This window comes from Bos javanicus, chromosome 3, assembly GCF_032452875.1.
Source record: "Bos javanicus breed banteng chromosome 3, ARS-OSU_banteng_1.0, whole genome shotgun sequence".
Classification (NCBI taxonomy): domain Eukaryota; kingdom Metazoa; phylum Chordata; class Mammalia; order Artiodactyla; family Bovidae; genus Bos; species Bos javanicus.
In genome coordinates, this window is record NC_083870.1 from 37527375 (window position 1) to 37542212 (window position 14838).

The following is a 14838-nucleotide window of genomic DNA, read 5'->3' on the forward strand; positions in this document are numbered from 1 at the left end:
GCGGAAAACTTTCAAACTGGAATACAACATTGGTTTTCTTATTTTTTAGTTGAAACTGCCAATAGGCTATTAGTGTGATTGATTAAAATACCAAGTAGAAATAGGCTTCTGGTATTCAGTGGAGTGAGGGAAAACTATGAATGGAACATAAATGCTTTACTGGGCACTTTTTGGTAAGTGTTACATGCTAATAGAAAAATAGTAATCCAATAAACGCAAAATCATAAAGGACTCAGAGTCTTCAAAAATGATTTAAGCGACACCATCAAGTAGAGTATCCCTAACCAGCTGGGAAGTTAGCTGTGGGTGATGGAAAATGGTGTCGGTAAAAAATCCCCTTCGTGGATCACATCCTTGTTATGGCGTTGGGGCTTGTTTAACTCAAAGAAGCTATGAGCCATGCTGTGCAGGGCCACCCAAGACTGACAGGTCAAAGTGGAGAGTTCGGACAAAATGTGGTCCACTGGAGGAGGGAATGGCAAACCATTTCAGTATTCTTGCCACGAGAATCCCATGAATGGTATAACAGTAAAAGAAAGGATGTGATAAATATCAACTACAATCTGTGTCTAGGCCTGTCTCTCTCTTTCTCTTTTTTCCCAATGTATCTATTACCTCTCTGCTCAAACATTTAAAGAAAATATTGCAGAAAAAAACATCAAAGTTTTGAGTGTTTCTCCCTGAACTAAGAGCTATTTTTCTTTCTTGTTTATGTGTTCCTAATTTTCCAAATTATCTACAATTCATATCTGTGCTTTCCATGTTTTAGTATATATTTCTACTGACAAAATAAGAAAAGTAAGTTAAAGAGATAAATAATGTATGATTTCCCCTTTTAACCTCGTAGTTGATAATGAATTTTCCTAGTTTTCTTCAAAAGGAACAGAAAAACAGAGAAAAATATACCAATATTTGATCCTATGAGATTCTGTCTGATTTAATCCCTGCTCCTTTGTATGAAGTAAATGTCAGCTAACTTCACTTTGCCAGATGTGAGGCATTTATCCATGAATGTTTGCTCCTTTGACAATATTAGCTCTGGCTTAAGTCAAATGTTACTTATAGGGGATGGGGAAGACACTGATATTTAAAGGAAAGTGAAAGTGAAAGTGAAAGTTGCTCAGTTGTGTCGGACTCTTTGCTACACTATGGACTATGCAGTCCATGGAATTCTCCAGGCCAGAATACTGGAGTGGGTAGCCTTTCCCTTCTCCAGGGGATCTTCCCAACCCAGGAATCAAACCCAGGTCTCCCGCATTGCAGGCAGATTCTTTACCAGCTGAGACACAAGGGAAGCCCAAGAATACTGGAGTGGGTAGCCTATTCCTTCTCCAGGGGATCTCCCCAACCCAGGAATTGAACAGGGGTCTCCTGCGTTACAGGTGAATTCTTTACCAACTGAGCTATCAGAGAAGCCCTCACCAATATTTAAAGCATCCTCACCTATATATGCCTCACACAGACACACACAAACACACCCTACACACACACACACACACACACTTTTCTCTGTATTTGCTCAGATAGTATCCAGCACTTGCTTTCCTGCTTCTGCTCCAAACAGGAATTTGAGGGTCTTTCTTGCAAATTATTCTGTATAGATACTACCACCTAGTTAGTGGTGATGATCATCACACTATGGTAGTGTGAACAAACACCAGATTTCCAGATTATAGAATAGGCCACTAGATTTGAAAATTTTCCCTCTCATATCTCTGTACCACTCTCACTCTACCCCCCATCTAGAAAACTTAAACAAAGTGTCCCATCGACAGATGAAGCCTCCAGAATTCTTTTGATTGGTATACTTTGAAAATGATGTTGCTCCACTCCTTAGCCACCCTTATGCTGAACCCTCTCTTTCAGCACACAGTCAGTCCAAGTACATTCTAGGTGATTGACATTATTATTGGTCCTGGATAAAGCATGGCTCAATAGGCAAGAACCCAAGCCCTCAAAGAGCTGTCTCATTCAGTCTTTTTAAAATAATACTGCTGCTGCTGCTGCTAAGTCGCTTCAGTCGTGTCTGACTCTGTGCGACCCCAAAGATGGCAGCCCACCAGGCTCCTCTGTCCCTGGGATTCTCCAGGCAAGAACACCGGAGTGGGTTGCCATTTCCTTACTACTGGTACATCTATAGCAATAGCTTTATATTCACGTCAGTGTATTCATTATTAAATCTTGTATTGCATATTGTTCATGAATAAAATTTATTTCTCCTGTCTTCCTTGAAGATTTTTAAAGAAAATTTAAGATGGCCACTCCAAGCTGTTTTTCATGAAAAGAAAATCTACATTCATGTTGTACCTACTCTTTCCCAAGCTTCAGCATAAACTTCCAAAATTATACTTTAAGACACATAATATAAATTACATTTTCACTTGAGAAATATGTGTCCCTACATAGCTCAAGAATTCCTATCACCATAAGGAAAATTTGGATATCCATCATCTTGATTTATGCTACGACATACAGATTTAAGGTACTAGAAAGACTGAGGTTAAAATTAAAATTGAAACAGAGGCTTTGTATATGCAACAGTAGTTTGTTCACTGGTTGAACAAGTAATCAAATATGCACTTTGAGACCAGATATATCTGAGTTTGAATATTTTCTTTGTCAATTACTAGTGTTATAACCTCTGATAAGTTACTATATTTTAATTGGGACAATAGTAATTAATATAATTAATTTATATTTTAACTAGGACAATAGCATTCACCTTACAGAATTGTGAGAAGTATTAAATGAGGTTTTTATATAAAATGTTACTATCTTGTGAAAAGGAAAGAACTCAATAAACAATAGTTTCTCTCTGTTTCCATGAAAGAAGTTTAAATATTAAAGGTATGGCAATTAGAGAACTTTATGGGCTCAAACCACACCCTATCACTGTGATACTTTGGTAACCTAACTTAAAACTCTTATGATTTTAGAGATAGTGAAAGGATTGAATGACTTTTGATATATAAAGGAGAGTGGCTGGAGTGTAGTTATGGCTATTATTATTATTTTATTTAATGTACAAAGGGAGTCCTCTCCACTAGTGGAATCTCTGTATAGCTATGTCTGTGAATTTGGTAACATATGAAGAAGAATGCAATGCATTTCCCAATCCCTTTCCTAAAGTAGACTAAGAAGCAAAACAATATTTGTACATGATCATGTGCCATTATTCAATCCTAATACTCATTCTTGCGGAACTAACTCACGAAAGAACAAAATTGCCCTGTAATTACACATGCTTGTGTACATGTGCGTGCTCAGTTGTGTCCAACTCTGTGACACCATGGACTGTAGCATGCAAGACTCCTCTGTCCATGTGATTTTCCAGGCAAGAACACTGGAGTGGGTTACCATTTTCTACTCCAGGAGGTCTTCTCAACCCAGAGATTAAACCTGCATCTCCTGTCTCCTGCATTGGCAGGCCAATTCTTAACTGCTGAGCCACCTGGGAAATCCCTTCTGGGACAAAAAAAATTGCATAACCACAATCAGCAAAAACAGCCATTACCTCTTTAAGTCATCAGCACAGTACATCCTCCTCATTTTGGAATTTCCATAGTTGTGTCTAAGATTTTGATTTACTTTGCTTCAGTTCATTATTATTGATAGCTCAATTATCTCTCACTCTTATCTTTCTCTCTCTTCTCTCCACTCCTTTTACTCACAAGGAGATAATTTCTCAAGGATTTCCTGAGCCTTGTTTCTTGCCTAAGAGCTATACTTTAGTCTGCTCACCTCTGAAAGGTTGTTTTCTAGCCTTTGATGAGCTATAATCTCTGATACCCTTCTTTAATAAATCCTTCAGCTAAATAAGTTTTCCAAATATCTTATTTTTATTTGAGAAATCCTTAAGGAAGTATCTTGATAGTATTTTACATACCGATGAAAAAATATAAAATTATTTCTTTTCTACCCTTATTTTGAAAATGATTGCAAATACATTGTGAAAAGGTAATAAATGTGTGTGTATATTATGTATGCATATGTGTGTGAATATAATATAGTGACTATTGAGCCAATAACCCTTAAAAACATTTTTCTCTGAATTTTAAGAATGCTTGACTAGTTAAATATATTTTCTAGGTAACAAAATTTCGAGGAATGGATGGGGATGATGGAATTTGCGATGTCTTAAAAATGGCTATTGTGAACACTCATATGTATGCATGTGTGTATAGCTACACATATACATTTTTATTGTGCATTCCTTACTTCAACCTAATATCCATCCATGTCAAATTCTTGGCTGGCTATATTAGGTGGAAGGGATGAAATTGGTGACTGAAGTCTTGATCATGGAAATACAGCACTCTGAGGACTTCAGGAAAGCTTTTTACTCAGCTCCCTTCTTCAGGAGTTTACATTTTCTGTTTCATCTCTGAGATTGAGTTTAGTGACAAGCACACATTGAAAGTTTGTGAGAAATGTCATGGGAACTGCTTAACAACATTCAGATGAGGAAATGGCATTTGAGTCCCCAGCATCAGAGCTGCCTCTTTCATATTAGAAATCTTAATCAGGTAGACTTACAGGGTAGTTGGGAAAAAAGCCATCTATATATCTGCATCTCATTTTTGAATCAAATCTAAAGGTTAGATACCTGAATAATTTTCATTTGATTGGCATGCCTAAGGTAGTAAACTGGCTGGGTCTTTGAAACAATATGTAAAACTTATATTTTCTGTAATTGTTGTACTACATGGACCCATTTTATAAATTATATTTTGGCTACAGTCCTCTTTGTGATTTTCATCATTTTACTCAATATTAAGTAGCCAGTACATTTCAAATTATACTATTGTAGAATTTGGCATTTTATGAAACAAAAATTAAGCATTTGACTAGGATCTGTAATCAACAGCAAAGTTGCATTATAATTAATACTCTGTGCTTCAAATGGGTAACGATTTGATTGCAAATTATATGTAATTTAATTGAAATGCTGCAATAATCCTTCCACTATTAGATATTTCTAGGATTCCAAATCTACCTGAGATGCGTAATGTTATGAGCAATGCAGACATTTTCTGTTCCATTCAATAGTAAATAATTCATTCGGGAGTGTGAAATTAATAGATATGAGAAATGAATATAAAAGCAAATGACTGAATTGGAAAAGTAATAAAAATGTAATCACTGAACCTGTGAGGTAAGGTACTTTGTAATGTTAGCACTTTGAATTGTTAAACTATAAAATAATTCCATTTTGCATGATATTTTTAAATTCACACAAAAACTTGATTTAAATTTGAAATATTTGCAGTACAAAGAACCTCACCCTCTAGACAAGATGTTTAAGGTTAAATATAATAGAAACATAAATCTTCCTAAGCCTTATTAAAGGAGAAATATCTGCAGTATCTGAGTTAGATTTCTTTCAACCAAAAACTCCCATTCTGAAATGCTAGCATTCTGACACAGTGACAAATTGCTTGAACAAATGCTAAATAGTTAAATGGACAGGTGATGGATGGCCTCATAAGCCTTGCAGGGCAGCCTGTGTAAGATACTAATTGGTTCTGTGGAACTGGTTTTAGTCAATAAATTCACTTGAGAGTTTTTTTTTGTGTTAGACATCCTTAAAGAATGCAGTGCTGTAGATGACAAAACACTTGCAACACGTTAGGCCACCAACAACTTTATTACACCCGGTGTGCATGATATCTCTTTTCTTAAATAAGGCCTATATTCAAGCAATAAATATTCATTATTAATGCCCAATTGTGAGATCCTTTATGAGTTCTCAATTTTACTGTTTGACTTTTGAGACTACCTATTTTTCTTACTAAAAAAAATTACATAATTTTTTTCTTCTAGAAAGCAACCCAAATTAGGCTTTTCAAATAATAAGTTAAGTGATATAGGTTTTTAAAAATTTTCTGATAAGAATAAAAAGATTATTTTTTCCTTTCAATACATGTAAAATATTACCAGATCTAAATTTTTAAGGGCAAGTTGATTTTCTTTTCCTCTTCTTTTAAAAAATACTCATAATAAAATTATATAATATGTGTCAAATTTATTTTTCAAATTTCCAGAATCTTGTCTAGTGGATGGAAGGAAGAAAGAGAGACGAAAGGAGGAAAGAAGTGAGAGATAAAAGGATTAATTTCCAACTGTGACCTTAGGAAGTCACTAAGAAACTAAGACTGTATATTTTGGATTGAAAGATAAATACTAACAAATCAATCTGTTCATTCTTCACAACTGCTCCAGACCTTTTTTATACAATAACAGAGAAAGTGAATTACCAATTCCAGTAGTCCATCGGAGAATGAAAGTTCTTTTGAATACCAAATCATATTTCCATTTCTGAAAAATTCCAAACATCTCCAATCCCTACTTGAAGACTGAGCTAGGACTATAAGTTGGACCATTTCCTCTACCAAAAATATCCTGTATCTAAACAAAGAAGAAATGAGATGTTCTGTAGACAATAAGCCAACAGTTTATGCAACTGGATTGCCTCAATGTAGACTAAAGTTTAAGATTTACTGTTTCCAAACTGAGGGCCTCGTTTCCTCATACATAAAACTAAAGTAAAATTAGTATTGGACTCATAAATTCATAATTGGTTTATATATAAGTCAATTACACTAGCATCCAGAACAAAATAAGAACTCAAAAATTTCAATTATAATTATTACTACTATCATTATGTGTATTTTTTCCTATTTAACAAACTTAACTTTATAAACCTTCTGTGAAAAGAAATTTTTAACATGGAGATTTAGGATTTTTATTATTGTAATCATTATAAAATACAAAGACGGAGAAGAAAATGGCAACCCACTCCAGTATTCTTGCCTGGAGAATCCCATGGACAGAGGAATCTGCCAGGCTACACAGTCCATGGGGTCACAAAGAGTTGGACACGACTGAGTAACTAACTGCAACAAAGTACAAAGAAAAGTAAATAGGGAACAGAATATGTATTAACATATATATAATTTCAATTGAATATCTATGAAGAATTATTTTTTTGTTTTAAGGATACTTTTAGCATGCCCAATATTTTATCTGTATGCATGAGATATAGCAAAATCTATGCTAGCTAACCATGGGTTGGGAAGATCCCCTGGAGAAGGAAATGGCAACCCACTCCAGTATTCTTGCCTGGAAAATCCCATGGATGGAGGAGCCTGGTAGGTCACATGTGGTCCATATGGTCACAAAGAGTTGGACACGACTGAGCGATTTCACTTTCACTTTCATACTAGCTAAGAACAATGAGTTTCTCTAATTAGCTTAGAAATTTCTAGTAGCATGTTGAATTAACCTGGTAACACATTCCCCTGACTTGAATTAACCTGATTGCTGCTTTTATGCTGTGAGTTTTATTAGGAAATCACAGCTTTTTTTCTGCTTTTCATGAACATCCTAAATCTAACCATAGCCATAATGCAAGTAAAAGAAAATATCCTCATTAAAATTGTCAACCTGAAATAAACAAAACAAAAATGTATGAGTTAAAAATACATTTAGCTGTCTATAACATCAAATTCAAAAAAAGACTCAATCCTGACTTTCACTGCCTTAAACAAATAGGAGTCAACACTTCTCACATATGAAGGAATAAGAAAGTATGCATCTTGTAACATAAATTCAAAAGCTGGGAGATAGTTTCAAGACGGCAGGGTATAAGGATGTGCACTCATCTGTTCCTATACAGCACCAAAATTGCAACTAGCTGTTGAACAACATTGATAGGAGGACTGGGGAAATAGACTCCACTAGTATGATACAGTATTATTAACTAAAGTATAGATTTGGTTCAAGTTTCACAAAATTTTCTGCTGGCATCCATTATTTTTTTCATATCTTATTCAAGATTCCAGATTGTATTTAGTTGCACTGAGCGGCTTCAGCTGCATGTAACAAGTTCTAATAAATTCTCTTTTCATACAAATGTATTTTTTTAATTTTCCTTCTATGGCTTCTTAGATACACCTATCATTTAAAAGTGGACATTTAATTTCTGAATGAGTGGGATCTTAAAGTATCTTTGATATTAATTTCTCATTTAAATGCTTTCTTCTCTGCAAACACCCTCTATGTTTTTTCAGTCTTTTAACTTTATTGAAACTTTCAATGGCTAAGTCAAAATCTCTCTTGGTAAATGTCATATTGCACTTGAAAATATGTGGGTTATTTTCAAATATTTTTGATATTGAGTTCTAACATAATTTCACAGTGATAAGAGAACAGACTCTGTATGATCTCAATATATATAGACCATGCAATTTTGTACCTTGTTTTATGTCCCTGGATATGTTCCAGTGTCCCCTGATTTATAGTCTATGGGAACTTTAATAGAATTTATATCATGCTGTTGTGTGAAAATTGTATAAATCTTAATTATGTTGAATTGGTTCACAGTGCTTTTCAGGTCTAGTATATCCTTCTACTTTTCTGTCTATTCACTGTATTCACTTTTGAGAGTTTTATATTGAAACTCCAACTAAAAATCTTAATTTATCTACTGAAAAAATAACTGTAATATACAGTAGAACAATATGTAACTTTTTTCTGTATTTTCCAAGTCTCCTGAAAATGTTATCACACTTTCACAATTTAAAAAATAAAAAAAGAAACTGCCACAAGAGATAAATAAAGAGCTAAATTTTCTGTCTATGTATGGTGACATGTTAACTAGACTTACTGAGGTGAACATACCACTATATCCATGTATTGAATACTGTACTGTACATCTGAAGCTATGATAATGTTACATGTTAATAAAAATTCTGAAAAAAAGAGTTCAGAAATATTGGTCTCAGAATCCCCATGTTTCTCTTTTTTTTTCTGTCATAGTGACACAAAGGTTGTAGCAACTCTAGACTTCATGTGTGGGTTTGAAAGAGGAGGATAGACATGATGACACCAGCTGCATTTATTTCTATTTTAGGAAATGCAAAATCATTCTTAAAAGTGTTCAGTAGCTCCTTCTTACATTTCATTGATCAGATCTGTGTCACATGGCCATGAAAGTGAAAGTCACTCAGTCATGTCTGACTCTTTGTGATCCCATGGACTGCACAGTCCATGGAATTCTCCAGGCCAGAATACTGGAGTGGGTAGCCTTTCCCTTCTCCAGGGGTCTTTCCAATCCCTGGATCAAACCCAGTTCCTCTGCATTGCAGGCAGATTCTTTACCAGCTGAGCCACACGGGAAGCCCATCATATGGTCATAGAACTGGGAAAAATGAATTATGTAACCTTTCCAGTCTTGAAATTGGAAGTAGCAAGAAAGAGTAGCTGGTCTACATTTGGTAAACCAATAAACAATATCATCACAAAAATATTGTTCAATTAAAAAAAAAAACCTTAAGATTGATTATATTTTAAAAAGTTATTTTCCTCTTGTCAAATTGAGTTTTTTGAAAAATTAATGTCATCCTTGAAGTGAAGTCACTCAGTCATGTCCAGCTCTTTGTGACCCCATGGACAGTAGCCAACCAGGCTCCTCCGTCCATGGGATTTTCCAGGCAAGAATACTGGAGTGGGTTGCCATTTCCTTCTCCAGGAGATCTTCCCCACCCAGGGATCGAACCCGGGTCTCCCGCATTGTAGGCAGACCCTTTACCGTCTGAGCCACCAGGGAAGTCATCTTTGGTCTGTAGTAAATATCAAGTTTATTTGTACTTTCATATACTTAAAACATTTTAAAAAGGTTAGATGAAACTGAGGGTAGTTTCTTAAGCTACAAATTAAATAGTCATGTAGACAATATCAGAAAAATCATTATTCTTATACCACAGTTAATCAATAAAACCCCTAATTTATATGTAATAGATAGAATGGAGAAATTGCATATCTGACTTGCTAGAATGAATGTATTGACAAATTGAATTGTTGTGCTTTGATGTATAAAATTGTGAATTAATCTTTTCATTATTCACAAATTTCTCAAGAAAGTTTCATATGTCTGCTATCCTTTGAAAATGTTCACAACCCTTTCTACCAGAATACTATGTAAAATCACAGAATTGTACCCTAGGGAAGTAAAAGTGCAAAAAAGTAAAGTATCATGAAGAAGGCTAAGCATTCAGATTAGAAATATTTCTTCAGTAAATGGAACTAAATGCATATGAATGCAAACACGAGTTCGTATCATTAGTTTCTGACATATATCCATAATAAAATAATTTGGGAATTAAGACTAAGGAACTTCATTCTAGCATGACTTGGAGATTATATGATTTGGGGTTACAACAAACGCTGTATTTGCAAGTATAGAATTTAAAATAATGAGTGAGTGTGCCACAATTTATTCATTTACCCATTGATAGATGTTTGTGTTGTTTTACTGTTGTTTTTGCTATTACAAATAATGTTACTGTCAACATTCATGTACAATTGTTGGTATGAACATATGCTTTCTTCCCTCATAGGTGTATGGTCCAAGAGTGGAACAGCCAGTCGTATAGCACGTGTAGGTTTAACTTTTAAGAAACTGTCAAATAGTTTTCCAAAGTTGTGTCATTTTACATTCTCACCAGCAGGGTATGGGAGTTTCAGTTGCCCCAGAGCATTGCCAACTCTTGTCTCAATCAGTGTTTTTCATTTTACCCATCCCTGTAAGTGTTAGGTTGTCTATCATTGAAGTTTCACTTACACTTTCATAACAATTAATGACACTGAGCATGTATTCATGTATTTTTTGCTGCTGCTACTCTTCTCTGTTGAAGTGCCTTTTCAAATTCTCTGTTCATTTAAAACTTTTTAAAAATTCGGAGTTTTGAGAGTTTGCTTATTATGGATACAAAATTATTATGGATACAAAAATATGCTTAGTAAGTATTTTCTCTCAGTCTTTGGCTTGTCTTTTTATTTACTTTCAAAAAGTATCATTTTGTATCTTCAGGAAGTCATTTCATCAATATTTTCCTATAATGAAATTTGTGGTGCTGTACCTTAAGAATCTTGACATAAACCAAGGTTGAAAAATGTATTCCTGGGCTTTCCTGGTGGCTTAGTTGTCAAGAATCCACCTGCCAATGCAGGACACAAAGTTTCGATCCCTGGTCCAGGAAGATTCCACATGCTACAAGAGCAGCTAACTCCATGTGCCACAACTACTGAGCCTGGGCTCTAAAGCCCGGGAGCCACAGCTAATGAGTCCATGTGCCACATCTACTGAAGTCTGCATGTCCTAGGACCTGTGCTCCAGAGCAAGAGAAGCCACTGCAGTGAGAAGACTGTGCACTGCAACTAGAGAACAGTCCCTGCTTACCGCGATGAAAGAAAAGCCCACGCAGCAAGGAAGACCCTGCACAGCCAAAATTAAATAAATAAGCAACAATTTGAAAATGTACTCCTATGTTTTATTTTAGAATGTTTATAATATTAGGTTTAACATTTACATGTATGATTAATTACAAGGTACAAGTTGAAGTTAATTTGTATTAACTCTTTTTTAAAATCAGACTTCCAATTGTTCCAGTATCATTTGTTGAAAATAGTTACCTTTTCCTACTGAATTCCGTTAGTGTTTTCAGAAATAAATTGTTCTTGGGAATGGCTACCCACTCCAGTATTCTGGCATGTCGTGGGAAAGGCTACCCACTCCAGTATTCTGGCCTGGAGAATTCCATGGACTATGCAGTCCATGGGATCACAAAGAGCCAGACTTGACTGAGCGACTTTCACTTTCACTTTTATTTTATTGCACTTTGCAGATACTGTGTGACAGCTCTATGTCAAGGAAGTTTATTGTCTATTGGCACCATTTTTTCCAACAGCATTTTCTCATTTCCTGCCTCTTTTTTAGTAATTCTTCTAGTATTTCAAGCTTTTCATTATTATCATATTTGTCATAGCGATCTATGATTTGTGATATTTGATGTTAGTATTGCAATTATTTGAGGTGGCACAAATCACTTCCATATAAGATGGCAAACTTAATCAACAAATGCGTGTGTTTTGACTGACCAGCTATTCCTCTGTCTCTCTCCCTCTCCTCTGGTCTCCCAATTTCCTGAGACCCAACATTATTGCGATCAGTCTATTACTAACCCTACAATGGTCTCTAAGTATTTAAGCCACATCTCTCACTTCAAGTTAAAAGTTAGAAATTATTAAACTTGGTGAGGAAGAATTGTTGAAAACCAAGATGGGCTGAAAGTTAGGCCTCTTGTGCCAAACAGTTAGCCAAGTTGTGAATGCAAAGGAAAAGTTTTTGAAGGAAATTAAAGTACTACTCCAGTGAACATACAAATGGTAAGAAGTAGAACAGCCTCATTGCTGATATGAAGGAAGTTTTAGTTGTCTGACTAGGACATTATCCGGCTACAACATTCTCTTAAGCAAAAGCCTAATCCAGAGCAAGACCCTAACTCTTTAATCTGATGAAGGCTGAGGGAGGTGATGAAGCTGCAGGAGAAAAGTTTGAAGCTAGCAGAGGTTGGTTCATGAGGTTTAAGGAAAGTTGCCATCTCCAAAACATAAAAGTACAAGGTAAAGGAGCAAGTGCTGATGGAGAAGCTGCAGCAAGTTATCCAGAAGATCAAGTGAAGATCATTAAAGAAGGTAGCTACACTAAAAAACAGATTTTCAATACAGATGAAACAGCCTTTTTGGGAAGAAAATGCCATCTAAGACTTTCATAACTAGAGAGGAGAAGTCAGTCTCCAGCTTCAAAGCTTTAAAAGATAGGTTGACTTTCATGTTAGGGATAAGTACAGCTGGTGACTATAAGTTGAAGCCAGTCCTTATTTACCATTCTAAAAATCCTAGAGTCCCTAAGGATGATGCTAAATTAACTCTGCTTGTGTTCTATAAATAGAACAAGCCTGAATGACAATACATCAGTTTGCAATATCATATACTGAATGTTTTAAGCTCACCCACTGTTTTTTTTTTTTTTTAATTTTTAAACTTTACATAATTGTATTAGTTTTGCCAAATATCAAAATGAATCCACCACAGGTATACATGTGTTCCCCCTCCTGAACCCTCCTCCCTCCTCCCTCCCCATACCATCCCTCTGGGTCGTCCCAGTGCGCTAGCCCCAAGCATCCAGTATCGTGCATCGAACCTGGACTGGCAACTCGTTTCTTACACAATACTTTACATGTTTCAATGTCATTCTCCCAAATCTTCCCACCCTCTCCCTCTCCCACAGAGTCCATAAGACTCTATACATCAGTGTCTCTTTTGCTGTCTCGTACACCGGGTTATTGTTACCATCTTTCTAAATTCCATATATATGCGTTATTATACTGTATTGGTGTTTTTCCTTCTGGCTTACTTCACTCTGTATAATAGGCTCCAGTTTCATCCACCTCATTAGGACTGATTCAAATGTATTCTTGTTAATGGCTGAGTAATACTCCATTGTGTTTATGTACCATAGCTTTCTTATCCATTCATCTGCTGATGGACATCTAGGTTGCTTCCATGTCCTGGCTATTATGAACAGTGCTGAGATGAACATTGGAGTACACGTGTCTCTTTCCTTCTGGTTTCCTCAGTGTGTATGCCCAGCAGTGGGATTGCTGGATCATAAGGCAGTTCTATTTCCAGTTTTTTAAGGAATCTCCACACTGTTCTCCATAGTGGCTGTACTAGTTTGCATTCCCACCAACAGTGTAAGAGGGTTCCCTTTTCTCCACACCCTCTCCAGCATTTATTGTTTGTAGACTTTTGGATCACAGCCATTCTGACTGGTGTGAAATGGTACCTCTGTTCAAAAAAAGAAAATTTCCTTCCAAAATACTACTGTTCATTGACATTGCACCTGGTCAATCAAGAACTCTGATGGAGAGGCACAATGAGGTTAATGTTATTTTCATGCCTGATAACACAACATCCATATTCTCATGCCATTAAAGGCATTTATGATTCATGGGGAAAGGTGAAAATATCAATATTAATGGGATTTTGGAAGAAGCTGATCCCAACTCTCATGGATGACTTTGAGGGGTTCAAGATTAAAGTGGAGGAAGGAATTGATGATATGGTAGAAACAGCAAGACAACTGGAATCAGAAGTGGACATTAAAGATGAGACTGAATTGCTGTAATCTCATGATAAAACTTAAATGGATGAAGAGTTGCTTCTCACGAATATGCAAAGAAAGTGGTTTCTTGAGGTGGAATTTATTACTGATGAAGATGCTATGAAGTTGTTGAAATGACAGCAAAGTATTTAGAATATTACATAAACTTAATTGATAAACCAGCAGCAAGTTTGAGAGGATTGACTTGATTTTGAAAGAAGTCCTACTGTAAGTAAACTCTCTCAAATAGCCTATTACACTACAGAGAAATTGTTCATGAAAAGAAGAGATAGATCTGCCACATTAAGTATCTATGTGACAAACTTCTATGCTATCTTATTTTAATAAATAGCTATCCTCAACCTTCGGCAACCACCACCCTAATTAGTCACAGTCATTAACAATGAGGCAAGATCTTCCACCAGCAAAATAATTATGACTCAGTAAAGACTCAAATGATGGTTAGCATTTTGACCAATAAAGAATGTTTAAACTAAGTATATTATTTTTAGATATAATAGTATTCCACCTTTATTGTACTACAGTGTAAACACAACTTTTATATATGCACTGGGAAGCCAAACAAATTTTGTGACTCACTTTATTACAATCTTTACTTTATTGAAGTGGTCCAGAAAGAAACCCACAGTATCTCTGAGGTATGCCTGTATGCAGATCTATCACTAGGTTCTCTATTCTGTTATTTGATCTATTTGACTATAGTTAAGCCAAAACCCACATCTTTTTTTAATAGTGTTGCTGCTTTATTCCAGCTCTCCAATTTTTTCAAAATTATTGGAGCTATTCAAGATCCTTAGTATTTCCATATG

At 35.5% G+C, this 14838-nt stretch overlaps 1 pseudogene; it reads left to right on the forward strand.

The window, feature by feature from the left end:
• LOC133245175 (tigger transposable element-derived protein 1-like) overlaps window positions 1-14474 on the forward strand; it is a 46233-nt pseudogene extending 31759 nt beyond the window's left edge.
• The last annotated feature ends 364 nt before the right edge of the window (window positions 14475-14838 follow it).